The sequence below is a fragment of the Sinocyclocheilus rhinocerous genome, unplaced genomic scaffold, assembly GCF_001515625.1.
Source record: "Sinocyclocheilus rhinocerous isolate Xijiao unplaced genomic scaffold, SAMN03320098_v1.1 scaffold251, whole genome shotgun sequence".
Lineage (NCBI taxonomy): Eukaryota > Metazoa > Chordata > Actinopteri > Cypriniformes > Cyprinidae > Sinocyclocheilus > Sinocyclocheilus rhinocerous.
In genome coordinates this window covers 325,785-337,321 of record NW_015624204.1, presented here as the reverse complement: position 1 = coordinate 337,321, position 11,537 = coordinate 325,785, and the positions used below count along the sequence as shown (strand labels likewise).

General features: G+C 37.0%; 1 protein-coding gene across 2 annotated transcripts in view; it reads left to right on the top strand.

The window, feature by feature from the left end:
• The first annotated feature begins 548 nt into the window (after window positions 1-548).
• The window catches only part of bmpr1ab (bone morphogenetic protein receptor, type IAb), a 37,179-nt gene continuing 26,190 nt past the window's right edge, over window positions 549-11,537 (top strand). The window contains exons 1-2 of one of the 2 annotated variants that reach the window (XM_016551378.1): window positions 549-893; window positions 10,231-10,360. The gene's annotated coding sequence lies outside the window, so the exon portion shown is untranslated. The remainder of the gene's footprint in view (window positions 894-10,230; window positions 10,361-11,537) is intronic. The other variant, XM_016551385.1, reaches the window with a different exon arrangement.

The window sequence follows — 11,537 nt, the reverse complement described above, 5'->3', positions numbered from 1 at the left end:
AGATTTCAGTAAAACATTTTTAACTAAATTAATACTTTACAAAAGGATGGATTAAATTGATCAAAAATAAAGGCTTTTACAAATTATTTTATCACATAAATGCAGCCTGGGAAAGAACATTAAAAAAAATGTTTAAAAAAAACGTACCGACTCCAAACTTTTGTACGGAAGTGTATTCTTTAACATTTTCACAGTTTCTCTAAATTCATACCACATGTAGATTCTGCCAATAATCACCCAGACAGTTCCTGCAACACCAAAACTGACCTGTAGATGGTATTAAAATTCAGAGTGATAAGTCGTTCACTCTTACCTCCTCTTTCATACTTATCCACACACGTAAATGTATGTTTACTTATATATAAAAACGGACACCTATTTTATGTGTATTTATATATTTATTAATCGCTTGCAGGGTAGCCTTCAATACAAACTTAAAAGTTAAACTACTACTATATTCTTCCTCATATTGACACCAGATGGCACCCGCGGCTCTCGTTTTTGGATGACCCCCTCCCATTCATTCATCCTCTCCCTCTCCAGCGCGTCTCTCCTGCTTGTTTTTCACCGCGCGGATCTGCGACTAGAACGCTCGCGTTCGGCCGCGTTGCCGTGATTGGAGGACTTCAGCAGCGCGCAGCTGTGATTGGAAGACTGAATCCGGGCTCAACGCGTTACTCGCACGAGTGGAATGTTCCCTCACATAGAGGCACAACTAGAAAAGAAAAGAACGAAGGAAACCGTAGAAAAACGTCCTCGAAAGCAGGAGAAAATCTCCTAAAACCTCACCACGGAAAGTCTCTATAATACACGATTTGAAGTAGACCTTCGTCACGAGTCATAAATCCTAATTTGGACGGATTTTGAGTTGTTTGAGCGGCTTCATCAAATAGGTAAGTGGGAATTCCGGATATTTGCGTGATGGTTTTCTTTCCGGTAGTGGAGGGGGAAAGTTTGTTTCTCTTGTCATGGTTTCGTTTTGCAAAAGTGGACGCTTTAGATGAACCAGACAGTTAATACTACATTTAACAAAGGTATTTCTTATCTACAGAGTTTGGAAATGCTTCTTTTCTTCCTTATCTGCTATTTTCTAATTCCAGCCCTTTTTGCCACATTATATGATCTTTTTCTACAACAGCCGTGCTCTCATTAAAGTAAATTAGTCCCTTTTGTCTATGTTGCTCCATATTGTTTATTATATTTTTGTGTGGGGTTGCTTTGATAACATCTATGTTTGGGTTTTGTTGTCAAGTCCCAACATGCATCGTGAAAAATCACGTTGACTACCTTCTTATGTCGTGTTGCTTGAATTGGCCTTTGTCAGTAGTTTAATTAAACACAGTTTGTCCTTGATTAGAGAGATGTTGTCTTTGCATTAACTTTGCTACATTTTCGTTGTATTTGTGTGATTACTCCCTGTTTTCTTTGACTGAATGTTGAGTTGTTTACATTCAGACTGGGTTTTGCATGATCTCTTTTGCATGTATTACTACCACAAACTTAAAAATAAATAAATTAAAAATATTATTTTTATGCTATATTTTACACTACAGGTTGACGGATACATAAAGATTATTTTATGTTAAAGTCTCTAATAACACATTTCCCCCCCCCCTCAAGAACTTCTGCTTGTTGACACAATCATAATTAAATGACCACAACAAATAAAAAAATTATATTCATTATAATTCTATTGACAACACTAGCAAATAATATTACTATTGCCATTGTTGTTATTTATGCTATTTATTTATGCAAACATTTAATAATTTTTATATATGTTTTGGGCTCTAAATAATTTACTTTACCTTTGAATACTGTTGTTGGGTTCTGGCATAAAATTATGCCATCTATCGATAGACCAGAAATTAAAAAATAAAAATTATAACTGACTGAATTGAAAACTTAGAAGATTGGTCAAGCTGATAACCGATTAGTATGAATTATTTGGTGCATGCTTGCCTTGTTGAGTATTTTTTTTTAAATAGTAATAGTAATAATAATTAAAAAAACATTTTATAAGACTGCTTGGATTGTTATCACAGTTCAGTAAATTAATCTATAACATTTATATCTTTTTTTTTTTTGCAGACTCTCACAGGTTCTTCTGAGTTGTTTAGAGTTGTTTAGAATAAAGTATATATCTTTTTGGGGTCCTGACCCTCCACAGCACCTAGAGAATGAACAGACCCATGATTAGTCCAAGGGGCAATTAAACACAGAGACGGAGATAAATCTCCTACGAGGAGAGAGGCAGTTCTATCCATATATCTTAATTTACCGTGGTATTGGTCTTTCAGATTTGTGGAGGGAGAAAAGAGCAGAAAGCTTCAAATGAAAAACAGAGAACCTTAGAGAGGCCTGTGCTTGCTCTTTGGCTCTCATGAGAAGCCCTCTTTTTTTTTTAGTGGCATTGTTCAGAAACACAAATGGACTTAATGCCTACATTTTTTTTGCAAGAAAATTTGACTTTTCAGAAAATATATATTTTATATTTATATTTTAAAAGAATATATCTTTTTTTTTTTTGTAAATGTTTGAATATCTTGAAAAAATCTTCAAGAATATCAAATATAAAAATTCTCCTGTGTGTTAGTTTAGGTAACTCTCTTTACTTGTTGTGTAATTGCATACATTAACTGCATGTGATTATTCATTGTATAGATTGTTTAAAAACGGATATATAATCAGGACTACTTGCCCTGAAGCATGTTTATAAGGTCAGCCCTGCCCTTGACACAGGAATTCACATTCACAATCTGTGTCAGATAGATTAGTCCTGTGCCTGTTCTTTCTCATGAATCATTGGCACCAATTTGTTGTAATTTGCTTCATGTTTTGTAATCTGCTGGCATATTTGTAAGTGCAAGATGTGGGCTCTACAACATGACCCCAGCAGCACCCCTCCCACCTCCCACAGCACATGAAACCTTCAGCAATCTGAATTGCTCCTGCAACCACGGGCCAGAAAAAGGCCTGTGCTCTACTTGCAACTAAAATAGAAGGCCAGGAGTGGGAGGGGAAGAGAGAACCAAATCTAATTTACTCCCTAAGAGCCAGGCTTTCTTTATTTATATATATCTTTATGTCTGTATTTAAGGAGAAATGGTGGCCTGCTTCCTCCATGCATGACTCGTTTTTTATTTTTCAGCCTGTGGGCCTTCGTCTGGCCCTAGATGAGCCTCTCCTTGGAAAGGGGGGAGGAGGGAGAAAGAGAACGAAAGGGAGGGAGAATGGAAAGGGGGGGAGAGAGAGAAAAAGAGCCAGGTTTCGGTCCCTGTGCGCTCTAAGCTGAATCAGACAAGAAAGCAATATCACTTCAACTCAGACGTTACTTTTAAGTAAAGCCACTTTTAGTAAGGGATAGTTGACCCCCCAGAAAAAATAAATAATAAAATAAAATTCTGTCATCATTTACTCACCCTCATTTCATTCCAAACCTGTATGACTTCTTTTGTGGAAAAATAATGAAAATTTATTGAAGTAATTAATACAGGTTTTGAAAGTCATCATCAGGGTGAGTAAACGATGACAGAATTGTCAGTTTTGGGTGAACTGTCCCTTTAAGACTCATTTTAAGAGTTTCATGCTTCATTGTAGGCTGTTCAGTTGTTTTCAGTTGTGTAATTCACCTTGGCTGTAATAAGATGTAATAGTGAAAAACCAGAGAATGGCTAGTTTCATGGCCTTGAATGGCAGCTGAAATTGAGTCTGGGGAGATTTGATCATTTTCTGCAGTAACAGTCAGACTTGTTTATTTCCCTTTTTTGCATGGAAAGGTGGAATGCACGTCCCCGCTTGGTGAATCTTTTCTCACTAAATGTTATCTTCAAACCTTAATGAATGCCAAGCCTGTAAATGGCCTGTATGCAGTTGGCAAGTGAAGAATGATTCTTTTAAGAAGCTTCGAAAAAGGACAAAAGTTGCTTCAGGTTGAAATAACCAAAAAAAAAATTTTACTACTGAGACGTGAAGCACATCTTCATGCATGCAGGTTGTGCTTGTCATAAATTTGGCGTATGCTTTTTAGTGAATAATGCAACGAAAACACCTTGTATTTGGAAACCGCAACTAAATTAGCCCTTGTTAAGCCCTTACACCCTCATGTCGGTGTAGAGCTTTATGTATACCTTTTTGCATGTCACTCTCTTTATCTGTCTCTGTGTAGGAAATGCCATGTCTTTCAGGAGTGTTTTGTTGAAGGGTGCAGTAGTTGTGACCACACAGAACAATAGAGCAGAGCTGGTTGTGGTTAGCTGAGCGTGCAAAGTGCTCACGCGTCCATTATTTGTGGTGCCGAGACGTCCCAATGTTTAGCTCTACCATATACTGCTATTCCTTTATACCAATCAGGTAGTGGCTTATTGCTAGCGCCTGCCACTATGACCCTATGTTGTTTCTCTTGGGCACTTTTGTAGTTCTTCCCGTAATGCTTTTTAAAAATGTAAGGTTTATTTAAAAAGTATTACATGCTCTTCTTTGCGTGGTGTTTTGATTGTTAAATATTGGATATTTTCCCTCTGCTTTGCATGGGTAGTTATATTTGACATTTTATTATGGAAAGATCCTCCCAAACCATGCTGTCTGTATTTTTGCAGGGCATTATGTTAGGTCCGAGATGTGTTTGGCATCTGCACAGAACCACACGACTATAAAGAGGGGTATTTCCAGAGTCTGGCTCTGTCTGTCTAAACATTGCTTGTGCTCATATCATAGCACTGCTGAACCTGAACAAAACCCTCAATAAAAACATTCATTAATACTGAGCCCTCCAGCAAGTCCAGCCATCACAAGAAAACAGGGATTAATTTCTGCATGTCTAAAGGTAAAATGCATATAGAACCCCTGGGCTTGACAATAAGGATGCCCCAGTGGCTAAGGGTCAGTGTGAGAGAGTTTTGGAACAGTTGAGAAACAAGTGCTATGCTGTTACACATTAATTTTTTATGTGTTTCTGTTCTTCTCAATTGTTTTTGTGAAATGTTAAATGTTCAAGTGTTAAATGTCCAATTTTGATGTTTTAAATATCACAACAATGTGTGTTATTTAAATCTTTAAATTATATATAATAAATACAATAAACTAAATGTTTCATATATAAAATATCTAATTATGTAAAAATTATATTTATTAATATAAATTATAATATTTATACACACATAAATTAAACGTTACGTTTGTGTTACAAAAATATAATTTATATATATGCATGTATATACACACACACACACACACACACACACACATAATATATGTTTTTCTGACACATGTTGCTAAAAATAGTAATTTTTCATTTTCATGGAGTAAATGTTGACAGGGCAAGTGCAAACCCATCTGCTCTAGTATAAAAATCGTTATTGTTGAGCTCTAGACCTTGATAAATAGCTGAAAAAATAATAGCCGAACTAAACCTGCAAATTAAAAATGAAACTTGCATCTCTCTGTTTTTCATTCAGCTTCTTTGTTACGCAATGTTGTTTTAAAATATGACTAAGTTTGCTAAGCAGATTGGAGGAGATAAATCTCACCGAGTACAGCACTATGAGCTATAGCCTGCATATTGTGTTTTCTGTTTCAGGGCCGTAACCTAAATGAAAGGAGAATGGCTGGTTGTAATTGAATGACTTCCTCCATAATAGGTCTCTCCTTTGTAGAGGAAATGAGTAAGAGTTCCTAAATGGTGAATATGAACAGATGTGTTACATGGTGGTCATCATCACTCAGCTGTTGTAAGCCCAGGGTTAATTATTGCCTTTCTCCTTTATACTGTGCCAATCGCACCTCTTAAAGGGAAAGTTCACCCTCATTAATTACTCAACCTCATGTCGTTCCAAACCCCTAAGACCTTCGGTCAGCTATGAGAATACTTTTTGTGCGCAAAGAAAACAAAAATAACGACTTTATTCAAGATTTCTTCTCTTCCAGGTCAGTCTCCTCCACTATTCACATGAGTACCACAACGCACGAGTGTGCATTCCTCTGCTTGTAAACAAGGCGCAGCGCATGCATGTTCTACGTTAGAACGTTTCTCCTGCGTTAGCAGCATCACACGCATGTGTCGTGGTACACTCGTGAATGGTGGCGGAGTGAAGAAATCATTGAATAAAGTCATTATTTTTGTTTTCTTCGCGCAAAAAGTATTTTCTTAGCTTCATAGCATTACAGTTGAACCACTGATGTCACATGGACTATTTTACCTTTCTGGGCCTGGGAACGTTTCAGTTGCATTGCTGTCTATGCAGGCTCAGAAAGCTCTCGGATTTCACCAAAAATATCTTAAAGGGGTCATGTGATGCGATTTCAATTTTTCCTTTCTCTTTGAAGTGATACAAGCTCTTGGTGCATGAAGAAGATCTGTAAAGTTGCAAAGACTAAAGTCTCAAATCCAAAGAGATATTCTTTATAAAAGTTAAGAGTCAACCACGCCTAACTAAAACGGCTCGTTCTAACACGCCCCTACATATCTACCTCACTATGTGGGAAGATTTGCCTAATGCCGCCCAAATGTTCACGCAAAGAAAGAAGGCAAGGCGGGGCATAGAGGAGAAACAATAATGTACAGTATATGGAAAATAATGTGTTTTTTTAATTAAACACATTTCATTACACCAAATACACAAAATAATGTTCTTTTTAGCAACATCATATGACCGCTTTAATTTGTGTTCCAAAGATGAACAAAGGTCTTACGTAAATCTTTTGAGTATAAAACATATTTTAATTGAATGTCCAGTTTTAAATAATACTAGGCAACTTTTTTATTCAGAAAATATATTAATGGACATTTTTAAAAAGAATTCTCCTGGGACAATTTTAAAATGCCAAACGCGATAATTTAATAATAATTTAATATAATTATTATTTGCAATAATAATTGATGTAAATATTCAATATTTAGTTGACATGCAGCACTATCATTAGTGTTTTCTTTTCTTTTTATTTTAAAACTATTTATTTATTTATTCATTTAGATTTTTATGATTAAATTAATTATTAGCTTTTTATCAACTCACTGCAGTTTTTTCATTAACCCCAGTTTGGGAAACACTGGAGTAATGTAATGTTTATTGCATTTCATGGTGTTGATATCAAAAAATGAAATCTATTTTCTTTCTGCTTTTATGAATGTGGTACATTTAATGGTAAGTTTAAAACAAGTTAGGTAACAAATAGGGGCTGCACGATAAATCGCATGCGATATTTAACGCGCATCTTGTCAGAAAGCCGGTTCTTTAATCAGCGGTAAATCTCCATCACCTGCGGGCTTTCACATTGAGCAGCATTAACTACACAGAGCCGTTGTTCACTGATGAGCTGCGCAAAAAATCGCGCGAATATGAACGTGGTTTTTAAGGGTGCTTTCACACTAGCACTTTTGGTGCGCACCCGCGTTCGATTGACGTCAGAGTTCGGTTCGTTTGGATGATGTGAACGCTGTCTTCCGAACTCGGGTGCGCACCCACCCGCGAACCGTACCCGAGTCCGCTTAAAAAGGGTGGTCTGGGGTACGGTTCACTGCTGATGTGAACGCAATCGTACCAAATCGCGGAAGTGAACCGCTATTAATGACATATTATTTGATTTAAAAAAAATGTGTGTTTGTGTGTGTTTCACTCACTTTCCTGACGAGCGTGACTGACGCGCTGCAAACAGAGAGCTGTAGGCCTATATCTCATTTCTGTTCGCCTTTAGCGTTCTTTAGAGCATTTGCAGTACATTCGTAAGACAGACGTAAGTGGCGTTATGTACCGAAGCTTTGTAAACAAAACGAACGGTTCAAAAACCTAATAGTGCAGAGAGCAATGTTATACATTGCCAGCTTCTCCTGTGCCGTCGTTACTAAGCAACATCAATGTAATAATAAGTCATGCATTAAGCTGAAAGACTCTATATAATTGTTCTTATTACTTTTGTTCTTGTTATTATTTTTATTATATGTATGTTTTTGTATATTTGTACATATTTATTTATTTATTTATATATAATTTTCCAACAAAATTGTTATATAATTGTTTTGAAATGATATATACGTTTGAATTGTGAAATTGAAATGTTTCCTCTTGCCATGAGTATAGCAACTGCTGCTGACATGGCGTTAAATCATAAATAAATATCTGACCAATTTAAACATTTTGTAGCATTAATTTTCATTGATTGTTGGTTTTAAATCATGCATGAAGCCTGTGGTTTTGACCGTAAACAGTTTGCTGTCATCTCACAAAACTAAAGAAAAATTCAGCTGTTGCCTTCCCACGTAGCTGAATCATGACTGAATGCTTGTAAAATATCACAAACATTAAGGAATATCATAACCATAGTGTAAAAAGAATGAGTGGGTGCTTTGTAGCTCTTTGCAGGCACAGCTGAGCCCTCGCTCAAGGCATCTGTGTTCCCATTCTCAGCGCCTCAGTGAACCACACTAACCTTCTCATTTCATGGGCTTTAATTTCAATTAGCTATGGCTGATCGTTCACTTTGATCACATTAGTCTCCCCTTCGAGCCCCAATTACTTTTTATACACCCTCGTGCTTTCCTGTTGGTTTTACTAAACCCTCTGGAATTAACAGCAGTGATGACATCTTCATATGTTTGATTTCCACTTCCTACAGTTGTCCCTCATCTTTCAGCACATAGTTTCTCTCTCTCAGCACTCCAACAAAAAAAAAAAACAGTGTCACAAATCATTGGACACGTTTCCGGTCAAGAGTTTTGAAGTGGAGATGTGTATACACAAGCCGCTTTAATTACAAACGGCTATATCTAAAACGGTAGGTTTTGATGAGGGCTATTGAAAAGATCACCCCTAAATCTACAGAACTGGGAAGAAGTCAACATTCCTTGGGAAATAAGTTATAATCCTCTTTTGAAGCGAAGACAGTCGGGGTCAACTCCTCCTGGCACCTGTATGGATCTAAATGTCTCAGGTTTGGTGACACTCTGTCCGAGGAGTGTTTTTGCCTTGCTTTGGGCGCTAAACCACACAAAGTCTCAGTTCAGTTTAATACTGGAGAACAGCATTATGGATCTCCTGTGTGACCTATTCAGTGTTACTTAGTGAATATGTGCAAATTTGTCAAAGTTATGCCATGAACTTCCTTGACAGCAACTTACTTTACTCCTCTTAATTTATTCCTCATTTCCATTCAAGCTTCTGAGTGTTTTGTTGTCATATTGTTAAGTTTGAAGCTCCCATTTTATAGTGTATGATACTGTATCAAACGTCGCTTGCAAATATGTACTTTTAAGTTTTGAAACAGAAGTTTAAACAAGAAAGTCATCTTAGGCTGCAATAAGTGTTTTTTAGTGAGCAGTGTGGCAATCAGATTTCCACTTTTTATTACCAGTTTAAAGATAAATTTCAAAACGTTGTCTTCATTAACACCCTCTCTATCTCACTGCCTAAACCCTGCCACTGCACAATCGCCTGCAAGCTTGCATTTATTTTTGACTGAAACACCCTCATCTCAAGCCAGTCAACAACTGATGCATAGCACCAAGTCCCTGCCCTACATTTTTTCTTTGATAATCCATTATACTTGGATGTTTGTCATAATACAGAAGAAAAGATCTGTCACTACTTCAGTTTTATCATGACTTTCACTTTGACAACGTTCAAATAATTTTGAAGATGCAAAATGTTTTCTTTTGCTAAGCTGTGATTTGGCAACTGTGACACACTGAACATGTCTTAAAGCAACGCATGACAAATCATACAAATATTTGAGACTATTCTATCATTCTTTTGCACTCAGAAGTCGCTGATGTATTTCTTTCAACTGATCCAACTTTTATAATGAGAATAATAAACAGGGGATCTGCTGTCTTAAATTTGTGATGCAACCAGATAATGATAATTCACTTTATATGAGATCAAACATTTTGATGCTTAATCTAGATGAGCGTTCCAAAAGTGTAAGAAAGATAACCAAATTATATCCATGAGTATTGGATTCCTGCAGATCTAATTTGTTTTCTGACTTTAGTAATGGGGAATTTGTTAGCAATGTTGATTCTGTTAAAGACAACAACCTTCCTCCTTTACCCAAAAGAGGCACAATGGCAGTTTGCATTTTATCTCCATAGTCAGAAGTTCTGGTAAAGCTCCTCTGATATAGTATAATTGTTGTTTGTGGGCGCTTTATGCAGTAGTGGCTTCCTAATGACATTTTTCTTTAGTTTTTCAATTGATGGTATAATTATCTTTTTCTTTGCTCCCCATTTCTTTTTAGATACTACAAAGTTTTTTTTACAGGAGCTTGTGGCTTTGCTCTGTGATCAGCTCCAGACAGAAGACTCTGAATGCTGATACTCATGAGTACACTTCATCATCATGTGCTGCCACACTTGCTACCCTGTGAGGTAAGAACCTGCTGCTTCCTGTTGCAGACTAGTGTATGATGCTCTTCTTTAATTTAACTCAGTTTATTCCTTTTCCCTGTGGTCTTTGTGTTTTTATACTTTTTCTTTTGTAAATCAGGTTCTGTTGTATTTCACAGACGCTTTTGTGAAATTAAACTGATGGTAAATGGTAGGAGTGCTCTACTCTGTTGTTAACAAAGGGTAGGGCTGAATGATTAATTGCATTTGCGATAATATCGCGATGTGAAAAAACGCGATTTTTCAATCGCAGGGGCTGTGATTACACTCAGTCACGTGACACGCGAGAGTAAAGAGGTGTGTTCGACTTGAAGATCGATCGGTGTATGACATCAAAATACGGCGAGAGAAAGCATAAGGTGACATCCGCGCTCTCTTATAGCTCTCGCAGTACTACTTTGATGACACATACCCATCGGTCTAAGCAGCGCTGCTTCAAGTCGAGCGTGGGCCATCAGCAGAAAAAGAAAAGAAATAAAACAGTAAACAGCCAAAGGACGTAATTAGAATGGGAGATGGATCAGTTTGTGAAAGCGAAGAGAAAAGCCATAGATGAAGTCGCACAGACCCAGGCAGGTGCTGGTCATTTAAAAGCTAAATGCAGAAAATATGACGAGGCATATCTTGCTGTTGGCTTCACTCACCGTGTCTATACCGGACGCTACAGTAGTCGCAACACATTTCATTACACCAAATACACCAAATAATGTTCTTTTTAGCAGCATCATATGACCCCTTTAACTTTGTGTCAGTACGTCATAGATAGAACAAGGCATCAGTTTAATGTCGGGTTTTGTCGTGTAGCGTCGCATCGCATCGCATCCAGTGTACACAGTGTCACTCATTATAATGGTTCTACTGTATTTTGCCACTCGCATCCAGTGTGGACACGGTGTTTAATGTCGTTGGTGAGGAGGAAAGCCTGTGTGTGTCCTATGCATTAGGGGACAGCATGAAACCCACAAAAAATAAATAAATAACAGAGAGAGAAAGATAATAATAACAGTTATTCTCTCTATGCTATTATTCAATGTTTCAAGTGATGCAGGTGTTTTTTCCCTGTAGGTTTTTAAAATTAAAACAGCATAAAGTTTTCATAATGTTTAGTGAAATTATTTGGTAGTCTGAGGTGGAATGGGGATTCGGGAAAAGGGGGAGA